The sequence below is a fragment of the Myodes glareolus genome, chromosome 13, assembly GCF_982192425.1.
Source record: "Myodes glareolus chromosome 13, mMyoGla1.1, whole genome shotgun sequence".
NCBI classification, from domain to species: Eukaryota; Metazoa; Chordata; class Mammalia; order Rodentia; family Cricetidae; genus Myodes; species Myodes glareolus.
This window is the reverse complement of record NC_142038.1, coordinates 60,336,464-60,354,964: the sequence shown is the minus strand read 5'-3', so window position 1 is coordinate 60,354,964 and position 18,501 is coordinate 60,336,464.

Genomic DNA, 18,501 nt, shown 5'->3' with positions numbered 1-18,501 from the left:
AAAGGTAAATTTGCATTCTCATTGAACTTTTCAGTTAGAGTGTGTATGAAAGGAAGAGCATAGAGAAACTCTAATGTCTGGGTCTCCACTCTTGTTTCTTTATATTCAATCTTTCTTTACATTTTCATGCGAATTCACCAAGGCAACACGTAAACCAATAAGTCCTCATGCAAACAGGAGAACTACCTCTTCTAGAGATCTCTATCTACCCATTTTTCTTCCTTCCTTTCTTCCTACTTCCTTCCTTCCTTTCTTCCCTCCTTCATTTCTTCCTTTCTTTTCTTCTATTCTTCCTTTTAACTTCTACATGATCTGAGACTATAGAAAACTCTGAATTTGAACTGTTGTGAACATAGAGTTATCTCCAGCATAATATTTCACCTCTCTTATTTTCATCTCAGTAATTCAGCACAGGGAATGTGTAAAATGTAATAAATATGTAAAATGTCATGTGTAAATTGTCATAAATTGCTACATTGTAAAAGTGGACACATACAATGAAAGAGTGAAAAAGATAATTGGCTAGCTTCCCAGCAGAAGACAGAAGTTCTGAAGAAAACTCTGAACTAAACAGAGTTAAAGGAACGAGCAAAAATATTAAGCTTTGGGGAATTATTAATAGTAAGCCCTATTCCCGTCCCTCAAACCAAGAAAGCCACCTGTCAGGAAATGTAGACATACAGTCACTGATATACCATAGTGTCAACATGGGAAGTAGAAGAGAAAGACAGCTCTGGATGTGTTTTCTTTCCTTCTCTTTCATCTCCTGATGGAAGTCCTCATTGGACAAATCCAAATGAAAGCCAGAATACCAGAGAACATCTCAGGCCAGAAAACTGCCTGGTGAGGTGGTTTTGTGACAATAATCACAGTGCCTATGACGCAAAGTCTAAGAGGACTAACAACAATTCAAACCTAGAGTGTGCTATAGACTGAGACCATGGAGAAGAGAGAATGAAAGAAAGGAAGCAAGAAATTGAGCAAGCAGCAAGGAGGGAGGCAAGCACGAAAGTTAAAGATTTTATTTTTATAAATAAAAGTATAAAGAGATATTAAGAACCATATTGCCTTATTAATCATAAAGAAGTAAAATTTTAAGCAAAAACCCAAAATGTTTGTTTATTTTTAAATATGTATTATCTGCTTCATATGAGTCTTTTAACGTTACCTTCACAATTATACTAAAATCAAATAAGTGATCACTTGATCAGACTTTTATCTTGTTAATTGTATACATTACTACAGTAGTTTAACAGAAGTTTAGAGATGATCATTCTAAGTTGCATTTGGATTATGTGCTCTTTTACAAGTTCAATAAACAAAAGGTAAATAAACATCTGAAAATGTTGTTCAAATAAATTATAAATCAAAATATACTTAAGTACATTTACCATTAAACATTATTATCTTAAAATTAAAAAGAAATGGAAGGGAGGAAGAAAAGAAAGAAGAAGGGGAGAGCACCAGTTTCCAGGAAAGGGGCGTGGCAAGCAGAGGCAAAGGTGGAACTGGAAGCAGGAAGTACGGGTGAGACTATAGTTCTTTTTCCTTTACTGTCTCTGCTATTGAAAAGCTAAGAAAAGTCTGTTTTCCAGTGTACAGGGATTGAGAGTAGGTACATTTGTTATACAAGATGACATCTCTCTTTGTTTTCTTTTCTGCTACTGTGAGAAAAACCATGACTGGGAGAAACTTGGGAAGGGAAGGGTTTGTTTGCCTTACAGGTCATAGTGAATCACACAGGGAAGCCAAGAGAGAGACTCAATGCAGAAGCCTGAAACAGGAATCCTGAGTACTGGCTTTCTCCAGACTTTATGATATAGCTCAGGACCACCTGCCCAGGGATGGCCCCTCCAACTTCCCAGCTTGGCACTTCCCATGTCAGTTATCCTTGTTTGCTTCTCACGTGCTGTGATAAACTACTTGTGGGAAAAAGGTTGATTTTACTTAGCATTTATAATTTATCATTTTGAGAAGGCAAGACAAGAACTCAAGGCAGGGATCTAGAGGCAGGAATTGAAGGAGAGGCAAGTGCTGCCCCCTGGCCTGTTTGGTCATTTTCTTTTATATCCCAGGTCAACCTCCCTGTGTGGCACCACCCACAGTGGGATGCACACTCTCCAGTCAATCATTAATTAAGAGAATGCCCCACAGACTTAGTTACAGGTCAATTACGTGAAGGCAGTTCCCAAGAAAGTCCAGTGTGTGTCAAGATGATTAAAAAAGAAAATAACCAGATTAGTTATCAATCGAGGAAATGACTCACAGGCAGACCCATAGACCAGTCTGATGTAGGTGATTCTCTCTTTCTGGGTGTGTCAAATTGACAACTAAGACTAATCATTCCAATGTCCTGTTCTAAGTATCTGCTCAGCATTCCCTGAAATTAGAATGTAAAGTTTTTAAGAGAGTCTCTGTGTGGTTTTTATTTAAATTTTATTTTTTTTCATATATTTGGCCTAGCACTCCATTATATTTCTGATAAGGCAACTTTTTCCTTAATTGGATTATGGCAAGTGATTGCAATACTTAGAAAAAAATGGAAACTGGTATTCATATATATATTTGTTTTTTATCTTTGGGTCTTCTACAAGCACAGTTGATTTGAAGCTTTCTTTCCGGACTGGATTTTCGAATTTCTTATTACCATTTAAATGCAGAAAAGAAGAAGCTATTTCTGAGGAACGTTTTGGTGAATACTCTTATAAAGGAAAGCATCACCTTGGAGTGGAAGACAATTCTGATTTCCATACATCAAGTTTGCTTCAAGCAGTGAAGACCTGTATGTGTCGGAATGGGATAGCTAGGAAACACAGCTTTGGGGAACGGGACTGGAATTCAGTATGTATTTTAAAATACAAATTGCATTGTCACATGGTGAGGTCCATGTTGTGATGACTAGAAGCAAGGCTGTATTTTTGTAACCACATTTTCACTACAATAATCCCCAAACCACTGTAAAGTGAAGGTGCCAATAACCGTTGGGAAATGAAAGGAAGAAAAAGCCACAACTTCTCATTTCTTTAATAATGAATTCCTTATTTTTCTGAATTTATTCACCACCCACTTGACTTGAATAGTAATGAAATACAAATGCTTTAGAGGTGATTTTCCTCATTTTCAGAACTATCTGTCAGCAGACAATAAAAGTGGCCTGGTGTGTGCCAGAGGTGTGGTTTGTAGGGACAATTTGTCAGAAACTGGGAAAAAAGAGAATTCAAGTGTGGTCCACTATTTTAATGAAATAAAATATACTGTTGTATGTGTCTGTGTGCCTGTATGTTCATGTGCGCTCACATGCACGTACATGCTAAAAGTCTACCAGGCATCGCTGCCCCTGTTGTTGTCTGACTTAGTATTTTGAGATCTCACTGACCCTGCACTGATGGGTAGCCAATGAGATTCAGGATCTCTCCTCTTTTTGTCCATGATGCTGGAATTATAAATGTCAACATACTCAGCTTTTCACATAGCTTCTACAGGCTTAAACTCAGGTCCTCAGACCTGTGGGCCCATGCTTTAATCATGGAGTTATCCTGAGTCCCAGAAAATTCTTTATTTTTAACAAATAGGACCTAAATTCATAGCATTCTTCCTTCTCTGCTTCATTAATTCACTGAATTAAACAGCCATTGAGTAACTGCTTGTTTGTGACTCTGCGTACAGAGATGTGAACAACACTCAAACATGCTTGCATAACTTTTACCTCAAGGTTAGAACAGTTCTCTTACCCTGTTGGCTACTAAACATCATCACATATCACTATCTGATTAGTTGACTTGGTAGCTTTATCTTTGAGTACTTGTAAGAGGGGGCTGGTTGCTTGTTCTTTTTGGCTGCCTGCTTTACTTAGTCCTGAAATTATCACACAGAAACTGTATTAATAGGCTACTGCTTGGCCTATTAACTCTAACTTCTTATTGGCTAACTCTTACATCTTAGTCTAACCCATCTCTAATAATCTGTGTATTGCCATGAGGCTGTGACTTACCGGGTAAAATTCCCAGCATCTGTCTCCAGCAGCTCCATGGTGTCTCTCTGACTCTGCCTTTTTTTCTTCCAGCATTCAGTTCCATCTTCTCTGATTATCTAAGTTCTACCCTATCAACAGGCCAAGGCAGTTTCTTTATTCATTGACCAAGAAAAGCAATACATAGACAGACAGACCTCCCACACCAAGCACCCATACAAAACTCATGAAACATGATTGGGACAGTAGGTGAGCTGCTGCTGGAATGAATCCTAGAATGAAGTGCTGGGTTCCTAGGAAAGAACAACAGGGTGAACTCTTACAAAACCAAATGTCCAAAATGGCATTCCAGTTCCTTCTCTACTCCCTCATGCATTTGGTGGTTTTGTGTGCGTGCACGTCCACACACACATAAAAATCCTAATCTTTATGTTAAGCCATTTTTTTCAAAATTGATTATTTGTGTAATTGTCACTACAAAATACTCAATAAAAACAATTTCAAGTGAGAAAAGTTTATTTGACCCCCAGTTTTGTGACACATAGCCATATGGTGCTCACTGTAGGGACACACCAGGCCACAGAATGGGGCCAGTCACACCCAGGGTAGTTCATTCCACCTTAATTAGCCTAGTCTGGGTAATCCCTCACAGATATACCCAGAGATTGATTTCCATGGAGATTCTAAATTTCATCAAGTGGGAAATCAAGATTAATCACTACATTATTCAATTTTAAAAATATCTATGGATAGAAAATTCTACAATTTCTAACAAATTAAAAAAAACAGAAGCCTTGGAGACTTGCAAGATGGCTCAGAAGATAAAGGCACTTACCTTGAACCCAAAAAGTCCGACTTAAATCTCTAGACTCCACACGATACAGGGAAAGAACTGACTCTTGTAAATTGTCCTCTAACCTCCACATGTGTATTATGGCATGCAATCACATCCATATATGCAGAGAAACACACACACACACACACACACACACACACACACACACGACAAAAAAGGAATCATAGTCTTAGGGTTTCATCCCAGCCACAAATACTTTTATAAAGACAGAGAAATAGCATGGTATTCTTTGCCCTTCCATGTTTTCTCTGTGTTTGGACCTGCTATCCCAATCATAAGAAGACTTTATATAAGGGCTGATACCTCTGAACTTTGAGAATATATGGTTGCTCACAGTGACATGCTTTAGTTTGGTTGCTCTTGTGATTTATCAAGATAGTTAAGCCTTCTGCCCTCTTTTCTAGTGCCTGCCTCTGGTAACCTCCCACTGAGCTCTCCCCTTTCCTAGTCACAGAAGTCACTTCCTAGTTGGGTTTCCTAGTAAAAAGAGCCCAGACATAGGTGCCTGTCTTAGCCACTCTCTTCTATTCTCAAGTCCCCCAAGTCATGGCACATCTACTTAGCACACACAGTCATTACTATACCTTGAAATATCCCCTGTGCAGTCCTCAGAGGTTGCAGGCCCACTTTTCTGGCAGCTGGTGATGAGTGTAGTGAAAAGATAGTCTGGGTTCACTCCACTTGTCTTTATCACAAATTTTAAAATAGCTGTCGAGAACTGTATTTTTATATGAAAGTGACTTCATGTTTCATTGTCCTTAAAGATATTTTCTCAGCCAATGGAAATTGAGTGAAGAAGAAGGGAAGACTTTGGGTAGTGCCCTAGAAGCTCTTCTGTCCATGATGCCTATGAAGAACAGGTTATCTGCAGCTACCATGTAGTCAGTTTAGGGTTAATTTTCTCACTGCCTTTGTGCTGGCTATTCTCAGTCTCTTGATACTTCTTCAGCAGAATATAATGTCAAAGCTGTTATGCGTGATCATGTTTGTTCCCATATATATCCAATGCTTAAATTCCCCTGGAGAGGTTAGTCTGAGTTTAAAGTAAAATATGGATGTCTCTGTTCTTTACCTATATTCCATATTGCTCTCAAACTGATGCCACTAGCTGCCAAACTACACAGGTTTCTCTGCTAGTATCAGAACCATATGCTGTATTCTATAGGAGATTACATAATCAGATTCATCACAAAGCAATTTTTTATAATGCAAAAACAAAGTCATGTGTTTCTGAGGCACCAGACCTGTTCACAATGTCACTGAATGCCAATCACATTCCAGGAATACAAGTTCTGAGACTCAGGTCAGGTCTCAATCCATGACATAGCATTGTCTCTCTGTTTCACTTCATGTCACTCTCCAGAACAGTAACATTCATACATGGTGAAAGGGGAGGAAGGACAAATGTGCATTTAAAACTCAATTGCAGCAGGGTGGTGGTGGTGCATGCCTTTAACCTCAGCACTTGGGAGACAGAGGCAGACAGATCTCTGTGACTTCAAGTCCAGCCTGGAGACAAGAGCTAGTTCCAGGACAGCCTCCAAAGCTACAAAGAAACCGTCAAAACAGCAACAACAACAAAAAAGACTCAATTGCAAAGTATTGACCTGTATTCCATGTGACTTCCATTTTAGAGGGTGATTGGGGGTATTCTTCTGTATATGTATTGCTCTTATTGGTTTGTGAATAAATAATTTTGAAATATATTTATGAATTATACTTTGACATATGGTAGCAAAGAATATAGCCAGGCTGGAAGAGATATATATAGAGAGAGAGTAGTCAAAGAGATGCCATGTAGCCACCAAAGGAGAAAGACACCAGAACAGAACCTTACTCGGTAAGTCACAGCCTCATGGCGATACACAGAATAATAGAAATGGGTTAATTTAAGATACAAAAGCTAGCTGTTGGTCAAGCAATGTTGTAATTAATATAGTTTCTGTGTGATTATTCGGCACTGAGTGGTAGAGAAAGGAACTAGCAGTCTCCGCCTACAAGAGAGGGTTTCATCATACATATCAAGCACTGGGATTGAACACAATCTGTATAGACAGTCTTTCAGGGATTATAGCCTCGCCCCAGCATTTCTTAGACACGCAGAGCAAAGTTCAACATTTATAAAATATAGTATTATAAACCCCACAATTAGTTTCAGGACCCATGAGCTCATTGATGTGAAGAGCCGGAACAGCAACAGTAAGCAAAATCAGTGACATGAACATTCCTGCTTAAGATGCTGTGACAGAGACATTGACATTGAGGAAGCAGTAGAGAAGGATAGGAGAGACTCATTTCACTTGTGGTTCAGAGTTTTCAGTGCCTGGTTGCTAGACCCTTTCATTTGGAGCTGTGATAACACAGTACAACTTGGTGAAATCATGTTGTCAAGGAGACAGACTCCCTTCCTGGCAACTGAGAAGCAAAGGGAGAGAAAGAAAGGAGCCTGGACTCCAATATCCTCTTTAAGGACTCCTCCTTTATGACTAGGTTTCCTTCCACTAGGCCTCCCCTTCCAAAATGCACTGCTTCTGATAATGCATAATGATGATAACCATACATTTAGATGTTTGAAATATGAACCACAGAAAAACTTGTATGGTTATAGAAGTGATTTAACCTTATATATTTTACAGATATCAGTCACTTTTGCATCATTTATATTTCTGAATCAGAGATGATCCACTTTTATTTTGGTGGGGGTTCACTAGAGAAATATAACTGACAGAATATATATATATATATATATATATATCATACACATGTATGTATGTACATGTACACACACGTGTGCGCACACACACAGACACACATAAATATATTGGATTTATTAAGGAAGCTTGTAGGTCATGGTCTATTTCAATAATTGCAGTCTGCAGTTGCCATATGGGGAGTTGAAGAAAGCAGATGCTGCTCAGTCCACAAAGGCTAGATGTCTCAGTCGGTCTTCAGAAGTTGCTGGAACACTAAAAATGTAGGCTGTAATACTAGTAAAGTAATAAACTTGCCAGCACAAATAAGAGCAAGTAGGAGAAGATAATGTGCTCCCTTCTTCCATATCCTTTATAGAGGCAACTGCCTGAAGGTATGGCCCTGATTTAAGGTGACACTTCCTACAACAGAAGACCTGGGTTTAGGGTGGGTCGTCCCACTTCAAATAATTCAATCAAGAAAAATCCCTCACGGGTGTACTCAGCCAACAGGGTGTGAGTTAATTTCAGATGTACTTGGGTTGACAAGGAAGAACCGCCATCACAACTTGCTAGTTCTATGCACAGGATAAAGACGAATAGGAGTCAAGAAAGAAGTAAACCCAGTAACCTGACTGAATCTTGGGAACTGATCTGGGCATTGCTACAAGGTCTCCATTGGAATATGAGTTAATACTGCCGTGACTAAGTGGTGCTTAGCAAGGACTCAGGATATGCGTGAGCCACAGTTTCTAGTGTAACCAGATTTATTTTATTAGGGGAAGGTTGTAGAACACAGAGGCATGTGTCTTATTGACATGATGTAAAGTGTATAGGTTGAAACAATGAAGCAGTTCAAGGAGTGTTAACACTCACATCTGTGATATGGACTGTCTCACAATGGCTTGAGATGTCCCCAATCTGTTACCACCAGTAATCATTCCCTGCCAGTTGAAATGTCTTGCTCTTTAGTATTTTTTCATACATGCAGTTATGTATCCCTTAAGAATAGCAACAAACAGAGGCATGTGTCATCATGGGCTTTAATGTGAAAACAGCACAGACTATAACTCCAGGACTTCACATGAGGTTACTGCTGGCATTGCCCAGTGTGAGTTTTATAGACAACTGTTGCTTTAGGATCAAAAGGAGCATACTTTAAAATAATGACCAAAGGACAATATGTCTATAAATCTATGCTATAGTCACTTGTCATGAGGTAGAACAACTACGCTGCAGCATTTTATGTGAAATAATTTACGCAGCTAACAGTGTGGTAGGTTTGTTACACCAGCTCCACTATACACGAGGGGAACAATGTACCATACTCTGCCACTATGAGACCTACAATATTACCAGGCCATAGGAATTCTTTGCTGCCACTGAAGTCTTAAATTTCTCCACTGTTGCATATGTGACTTATCATTGGCAAGTGCTAGTTCTTCAGAACATGGCAGGTTTTCCTATTTTCATTATCTCCCATTTCCAACCTTTTCTAAATGTTTTGGTTTTGCCTAAAAATCTTTTAAAAGATGAACTTAAATTTTCTTCCCTAATTATTTCTGAAATGAAGCCCCAAATGAAGTAAAATAAGTCATAATAGACCAGGCCAATCCGGTCAGAAGACAAGATCCCCTCTTTCCTAATCCACTCCTGCTTGCTTCAGCTCCATCACTATGAGTCAGACACAAACTCAAGTGGATACCCTCTGCTCAACCACGAGCTTGAAGACCAGCTAGGCTGCCATTGAACGTTCTCCATTCTCTGTTTCCTCAGGCCTAATCTTTGGGTTGTCCTTAATGCTACAGCAGAATAGCTGTTACATTCCCTCAGCCTTTTCCATACCTCCTGTGTATCCTACAGTCTATACTGCTTGGCCTCCTTTGTAATGTAGTTGCTATGTCCCACCTCACAACTGAGATAGAAACCCCCTGCTCGACCACAGGCTATACCTGCCAGAGACCAGATGATAAGGTAGGCTACTGTGAAACGTCTATGCTCTCTTTGTTCCCCCAGACCAAATTCTCATGGTTACCTCTAGTGCTGCAATAAACAATCATTCCCTGGACTCCTCCTTCCCCAGCACCAGCAAGTATTCCCATGAACATACCAACCAGACAGGCGAGTAAAGAAGGAAACACAGCACCCATATATTCTCTGAAAATCCAAACAGGAACAGAAACAAAGAACATATAGAACATCCAACCAACAAAGACCAACCCAGAAATCAGTACTTAGGCTTACAATCACTGCAGAGCCAGATGCCTAAACTCCAGCACAAGAATACAAGAACAGTCAAGGCAATATACCTCCACCAGATCCCAACTAGCCTATCACAGCAGGCCCTAAATATTCCACATAGCTGAAGCACAAAGAAAAGACCTTAAAACCAACTATATGAAGAGGATCGAGGTCCTTAAAAAAAAAAAAAAAGAAAGAAAATGACTCCCTAAAGAAATCCAGAATAAGACAACAAACAATTGCAGGAAATAAATTCCTCAAAGAAAGTCAGGAAAATACAAACACACAATTGCATGTAAAGAGTAAATTCCTTGAAGAAAGCCAAGAAAGAAACAAACATTTGAAGAAAAGGAATAAAATAGCTCAAGAAAATGGAATTAGGAGAAGTATAGAAAACAAAACAATGGGACTTCTGGAGATAAAAAAATTCAGAATGCATACAAACTACAGAGACAAACTTCATCAAAAGAACACAAGAAATAGAAGAGAGAATCTAATGAATCAAAGATAAGATAGAAGAAATGGATACATAGGTCAAGGAAAATGGTAAATCTAGACAAAATCATGACCTCAAAACATCCAGAAAATCTGGGATACCATAAAAAAAACACACCTAAAGAATAATCATAAAAGAGGAATATAATGAATCCCTGATTAAAGGTCCAGAAAATATTGTAAATAAAATCACAGAAGAAAAGTTTTCCAAACTAATGGAAGATGCCTAGGAGAGTACAAGAAGCTTACCAATCACCAAATAAATGGAGCCAGAAAAGAAAGTCTCCTCACCACAAAGTAATGGAAAGACTAAAGATACAGAACAAAGAAAGAATATTCAAAGCAGGGGGAGAAAAAGTACAAGTAATATGTAAAGGTAGACCTACTAGGTTCACATTCACTTCTCAATGGATACTCTCAAAGCCAGAAGGTTTTGGCCAGATGTTCTGCAGACTCTGAACGACCACAGATGCCAGTCCAGACTACTATACCTAGCAAAGATTTCAATCACCATAGATGGAGAAAATAAGGTGTTTCTTTATAATATTTATTAGTAAATAAGGCTTTATCAAGCCTGGCTTTTGTATTAATTGTGAATTACTAAAGAGGATAAATTTTTAGTTTAAGATGGAAAGACGATTTAACAAAGGTAGAAGCATAAATATTTCCTGAAATATGCTAAAAAGGTAGGGTATATGTCAAAACAATCATATGGGTAATAGCATTCCCAGTTCTTAAGGTTCTCTCCATGTTGAAGATACTGAAGAGACCCAAGTTTCCTATTCTTGTTCTACAACTTAATACATCACTTAGGTTATCTTTGGTATTGTCTATTCTTGTGGAGATTTGGAAGAGATGAAGTTTTGTAAATGAAAAGACAATGGTGAAAACCCATATTCCAAACAAAATTTTGAATAGCCAAATGTAGGGGTTTTTTTAATGTGTGATTTTAGAATCAAAACAGGATTCCTTGTAGGATCCTCTGGTTTCCAGGACAGAAAGTTTTGGAGATTTGTATTGGGTTTAGGTGATTAGTCCTAAGTTATAACTACTTGTCCTAGATTTTTCCAAATTCACTGTATTATGGGTTCTGAACTCAATTTATGTATTTAAAGAAGCATTTGACTCAAGTACCAACAAGGTAAACACAGAAAATGCTACCTTGGTAAGCATTCTCCTAGGTGATCCTAGTGGAGCAATGCAACCCTTGATCTATTCTCCTTTTACTTCATTCAGATCCATTAGGGAAAAGGACATTGCTGTAACAGGAAAGGCCACAGGTGATGTACCAACCATCTATGTGTTCTCACCTGTCACTTTAACTTTATTGTGTTTTCTGACTTAAAACCCAGTGTCCTCTCCCCCTCCATCGACCCTCCCACCCCCCCATGCACCCGAGGTTACCTGGGACTCATGTCTATTTCCTATCTCCTGGTGGATAGCTAAATAATCTTCATCAGGTTCATCTTCTTATTTAGCTTCTCTAGGATCACGAATAATAGGCTCAAAGACCTTTAATTATGGTTAGAATCCACTTATGAGTGAATACATACCGTGTTCCTCTTTCGGGGAAAGCTTGGTGGCCGGGGATGGAGGGGGAGGGAGGTAGGATGAATATGGGATCAGGAAACAATATATTTCAACTAAGGGAGCCATTTTAGGGTTTACAGGAGACTTGATTATATATGGGATCCCAGGTCCAAGGAGAAATCCCCCAGATTGCTCTCTGGACAGAGGAGAGGGTGCCTGAATCGGCCGTGGCCCATGACCATACTGATGTATATTTTGCTTATCACCATAGATCCTTCGTCTGGCGAAGGACGGCTATGCAGTCGGAGACCCACATTGGAGCACCGGATTGAGCCCCCCGAGGTCCGGAGGGGGAGCGGAAGGAGGAGGAACATGAAAAACGAAATCAGTACTGCGAGGGATGCTATCACCCACTGATACAAGGGAACGGATCTGATGAGAGTTTACCAGGGCCAGCCGGACTGGGACTGAACGAGGACGTGATCTAGCCAGATTCTCGGAATTTGGCCGGATTCTCTGACTGTGGCTGGCTCGGGGTCTTTCTGAAAAGCCATTGACTATGACACTGGGACCTGTTTCCTCTGCATATGCTGGATTTTGGGGATCCAGTCTGTTTGGACGCTCGCCTTCCTGGACCTGGAGGGAGGGGGAGGGAGCTGGAGCTTCCCACAGGGCAGGAAACCCTGACTGCCCTGGGGGACGGAGGGGAAGGAGGGGGAGAGTGGTGGGGGGAGTGGGAGGGTGTTGGGAGGGGGGGGCGGAAATGGAAACTTTTATAATTTAATAAAATTTACTAAAAAAAAAAAAAAAAAAACCCAGTGTGATTCCTGGTATACAGATAAGGATCCTGAGTCTGGATCAGTGTGTTCCTTAAAACATGGAACCACTGATTATTTCAGGTTGGCAAACTTTGTGTGTGATAAGTCTTTTAATACAATCATTTGAAATTACTTCATTGAAGATACAAATAACTTAAATACCTTTAAGAAGGACACAGTCATCTAAAATAGCTACTGAGGTTTGTGTACCCCAATGAAAGTCCTTCAGATCTCTCACATTCACTTGAACAACAAAGTGCAAAAAATTCAGTGTTTATACCTCAGAGTCCTGATTAAGGCAGTGAGGTCTTACTACTTCCTAGACTTGCAAAAATCATGGGGGAATGGAGACTGTTTTCCTCCAATGCATTCTCTCCCCATCATCTACTAGCGGATGCCTATCACACTGAAAATCCTGATTCAGACTTGACTGTGTCATGAAATCCTCTAGTGACACTTAGTTTATTCTCATACTAGTTACAACTGTGACTGTCATACTTTTGTTTTGCAATATGGTTATTTACCAATCAATTGCAGAATTTTAACACTAATAATAACTTCAAATCACAGCAGTCACAAACCCTTTAAATCATTGCTTTGTTTTGGTCCATTTCAGAAGAATCAGCTTCCACATTTACCTAAGCACCTCATTGTACATTCTTTTGAGAGCTTCTGCGTATTGACAGACCCAACACTCACTGGAATTCCTTCAAAAACTGTTAGTGATGAGCTGTACAGTGTATGTGCAGACAGATCTTCAGCTCCATCTTAATCTTCCCAATGCCTTTCTTAGTGCTCTGCCTTCTTGGTCTTCTCAACTACCTTCTTTTCCTTAATAATAATATTCAGCTATCATGAAATTAGGTGCAAGAAAAATGTCCTGGTTTTTCACATGCCAACCAGGGTAGCTCTACCCCTTTCTTCTGCAATCTCTGCACCTGTGAGAATATTGTTGTCACTGTTCAGTGGTTTTTTTGTGAATTGATCATTCCGCTGAGTGTGGATTCTCAGGGACAGGAATAATGTGATTTTTTTTCTGTGTTCTATCTTTACTTTATTTATAACACTTTTAGTAACCAATAGGCAGTCTGACAGATATTGATAGTGGTGGTGTAGGAACCCTATTGTGCTTAGGCAAAGCTAGACTTCGTTAGAAAAGAATCACAGAACTGACTGACATTGTTGATTGGCTCATTCCGTAAGCAAATGCTCTAGATAGTCTATATGAATCAACCATCTACAAAGAGCTGAGCTATGACTGAGAGACTTGCTTTAGTTTCAGTAATCTGTCCTCTGTAGTTAAGAACAGTGATGACAACCATGTGATCATGCCAATCTGTTTCCTGATCAATGGTCACATTATTTCTGGCCAAATATTGACTAAGTAGCAATAATAGGAGGAACTCTGAGCCATATTTTGGGGGAAACAAGAGAGTAGTGCTAATAAAAACATGGCCAGTGACTGAAGAGAAAGCAAAACCATAATTTCTACTTAATAAGAACTACATAGTACCAGGCAATGGTGGTGCATGTCTTTAATCCCAGCACTTGGGAGTCAAAGGCTGGTGAATATCTGTGAGTTCAAGGACAGCCTGGTCTACAAATCAAGTTCCAGTACAGCCAGGGAAACTCTGTCTCAAAAGACAACAGCAGCAACAAAAAAGAATGTGTGTTTAATTCTAGTGACCACTAGAACTTCACAGATGGAGACTTAGACACTGAATCCCCAGAAACAGATGGTTCTTAAGACTCCTTTTTATCCTGCAATATCAAAAGGTGCTTACACTTATTTTAAAAAATGATAGCTACGGGTCTGAAAATATGGCGAGAGGAGAAAATAAAAGCTTATTATGCTCTTGAGTCAACCATAAAAATAAATTTCATTATATTCCTCTATAATTTGATTTTGTTTGGCACAGAAGTGATCCTGTCATGTCATTTTGGTGATTTTGACAAACTCTAATTGCAGCTTTGCAGCATGTAAATGATAGAAGTAAGTTATGTAGTTTTTATAATTGTATTAAATATTTTGTGCATTGCTCCATACTTAAAATCTTAAATATTCTAAAATCTTAGAAAATGGATCTAATAATGAATTTCTGCTCCCCATCTTACAAAAACAGTAGAGCACTTATTTGGAGTCAATATGTCCTCAACTCCAGATGTTTCAGTTTATCCTATATCTGAGAATATTCTGGTATATATTAATATCCCAAGTTATTTCAAGTACTCATATAATATTAACAGCTTAGATTTATGTTGAGATTGTATACTGTGTAAATTTTCCAGAAGTTTTGCTGTATTAAGCCATTTAATCATAAGAGTCTCATAGCCCTGCAATGAATTAGAGTCTCCGTAGTTCATGGATGATGAAAGAGAGGCACACAAAACTTAAATAAAGTTACCAAGGTCACACAGCTCCTAAGTGCCAAAACTCAGGAAAGTCTCAGCACCTTATTTCTAAAGTCTACTTCCTGACTGTTTTACTCCATCTAAGAATGCAAATCAGTCCAGCCATTAGCTACATTTTGATAATCACCTTCAGTATGCTTTTATTTAGAAAAGTTTTTTAAGCTAAATTCAGTGTGATTTCAATTTTTTTTGTAAATTGAATTCTGTGATAGAGAGCTAACATTTATGAATCATCTGAAATAAGTTCAGCCTATTGCCTTTGACTCCACTTTTCCATTCTCAAGTCACTCCCTCATTCCACAAAATCTTGGCTTTAACACCGCCACCCCCCCAATTATTCCCAGTTTTATGTTTTTACTGTTGCGACTGTTAGATAATCGGATCTGTGAGTCGGTTTCTACCTTAATGAACCAGAACCTGGGTTAACCAGTGCATGAGTGCATCAAATCTGATGATCAGAAGATGAGCAACTTCAATGTTCAGAAAGAGGAGAGGTGGACTAGCCAAGTGTGCAGCAGAAATTCTTCACAGTAGAAAGCAAATTCAATTCACGCTGGATCTAGCAAAGTACACGAAGCCAAGATCAGATGAGAGATGAGGCTGGAGAGAGAGAACCTATCTAGGATGCACACACATTTCCTACTGACCAGCCATGTGACAACGGTGCTGCTGAAGCACAATGGTTAACACTAGTCTCTTCATTCTGTCTTTCTTTCCTTAACTATTGCTCTCATTTACAACAGAAATTTAGAAGTTATAACACAGCATTTTAGTGCATATAGCACAGTTGATCCAGGCCATAGCTTGCTTTCCAAAGTCAAAAATAAATAAATAACTGAGCCGAGGCCATGGCTCAGTTAGTAAGGATGATCTGCGATCTGTAAGTATGAAGATCTGAGCTGAGATTCAAGAATTTTCCTAAAGATGGCTATGGTAGCTCAAGTCTATTATCCAGTGTTTCTACAGTAAGATGGGATGTGGGGACAGGAGAATCTCAGGAATCTCATGGGCAAGTTAGCTGAGTGTGTATAGTGGCAAGAAACAAGAGATCTTGTCTCAGACAAGGCAGAAGACAGTGGCTGATGTGTGAGTAAGGTTGTTGCTTGACTGCCACACACATACTATGTCATGCTTCTAGTCCTTCCCTCCATTCTTCCCTCCCTCCCTCCCTCCTTCTGCCTATTTATCTCTCTCTCTTTCTCTCTCTCTCCATATATATATATATATATATATATATCACATATGTATTATATATGCATATATATTAAAAACAATAAGTAAACTCAGGACTTGGAGTTGGAGGTTCCATACACACAGAGCTGCCACATGTTGTTGGTGGCATTTCTGAGTTTACAGTTAACACAGCACTAGGCCACTGAAACTCACAGCTCTAATTCTGAGATACATGGATGCATGCAGCGGAGTTGGGATGATTAAGTGATTAAAGTTCAAAATGAGAAATAAAGTGTTTTTTCCTGCCATAAAACAGACAACCTTGAGCCATCAGAAAGATAGAAGTATCCATCAAGTTATTTTCTGAAATATTCTCCAGACACTGGTGTTACCCTTGGATTCTAATTCTCCACATTGCCCTTGCTTTGGAATAGGGTCCTTTTTGGTATGCTTTGAATTCTGGTACTAAACTAAGTTGGTCCCAGAGGTTTAGAACCAAAGGCAAGTTGAGGCTTCAGCTGCCCCACTTCTGGCACTTTTAGAAAAAAAAAAGATAAAAACTCTTGGAATCTGCCACACATATATGTTAATCTTTTAAATAGGTCTGACGTTTAGCTCCTAGATGACAAGGGTCATTTGCTTGTCTTCCCTGTAGGAGAGTCAGTGATTACTACGGTGAATAAATTGATCATGAAAGCCATTTAACAAAGTAAGAATCGCTTGGCCTTACAAGGAAAGGGCATGGTTTAGATCTGCAGGGACATGGATTCATTTTCTGTAACATTTTAAGGGTTATCTTGTGGTAGTATGAGCATGTTGACTAGGTAGACCATGGTTTTGGCAGTACACATAGAAGATACTTGGAGCTCAGAGCATGCAGTATGGTGAAGAAAATGGATGTGTTCTCCTTTATGGATTAAATCTTCTAGAGTGAAGAAGAAATATAAACTTTCCAGAGCATCTGTCAAAGGCTCATGAGGTGCCAAAGATACTATGGTTATAACGTGCAGAAGAAGGCAGGCAAGAGGGAAGGGTTACCAAGTCCTTGTTCCCCACAGTGTGAAGGAAGTCCCAGGCTCTTCCCCACTAGCTACCCAAGTCTTAGTGAATTGTGTTACACTGAATCATAAACTTTGAAGTTAAAATTATCTGGGTCAGCAGAAGCTGAGTTGGCAGGTCCACAAAGAGTGCAAGGATCATCACAGAGAACAAAAGTTCAGAGAGAGGGCGGTGGAGTGAGGGTGGGGAAGTGGGCCAGGGAGATAACAGTCCTCATCTCCATCAAACCCATTTTCTGCGACATCTGGGCATCTGCAAGGTAGCAGATGTACAGAACCTTTAAAGTATGTATAGTCAAATGTTAACATGGAGACAATGCTCTACATAGTGCTCATGGCAGAAATTAAAAAGTAGTATTAATACCTTCAAGAATGACCATGAAAAATGCATTCATCCCTTTAAAAAATTGTAAGGTTAAAAACGCAAAGAGTAATGGTTTCATAAGCAAGTTACCCCTTTGCTCATAAGGCAAGCATGAAGACACAGCGTCACAATTGAAGAAGCATCAATAATCAACATTTCAATCTTTTAGAAAAAGACATAGACTAAGTATCCATTTATTAACTTAAATATCAAACACTCAACAGAGTTAAACCCTAGATTAAAAGACAAAAGAGCTTGCTTTTCTGGACCAATGAGCTTTCCACTTTACTGCAATTTTGATCTAATAGGAGTCAACTTAATTTGAAGCAAATTAATGAAGACGAAACTTTTGAACTGGCAAATGATATAGAATGGTTTTGATTTAAATGGATATTGACTCACCTATGAACTACAGCAATGATCATCATGAAAAGAAGTTTCCAAGAGTACAGTAGTGGTATTTGCATCTTCAGGGTAACCAACAGCTCTCTAACGTAATCTAAGGACCTCTTGGTAAGCGGAATTTATACCAGACACTGTGAAGCTGGGTAACTACCCAATGCTGGGAAGGGTCATTGACCCTGGAGGAGAACATCCTGCTGTCACTTTCCTAAACAATTATGAGTTCCAGTTGCATTCTAAATACTTTTTCTTATGCTCTTAGCTAAGCCTACTTCTCAACACTCATTTATTTTGTTCTACAGCCACCTTTAATTCTTTTTCTTAAAATTGTTTTTCATTTTATATACCAAACCCAGTTCCCCCTCCCTCCCATCAGCCTCCCTTGGGGAGTCAATAAAGTCTGGAATATGAAGATGATGCATGTCATCCACTTCATTTGTCCTCCACTTCATCAAGTCTGAGAAAGGTATCACACCACAGGGAATGGGCTCC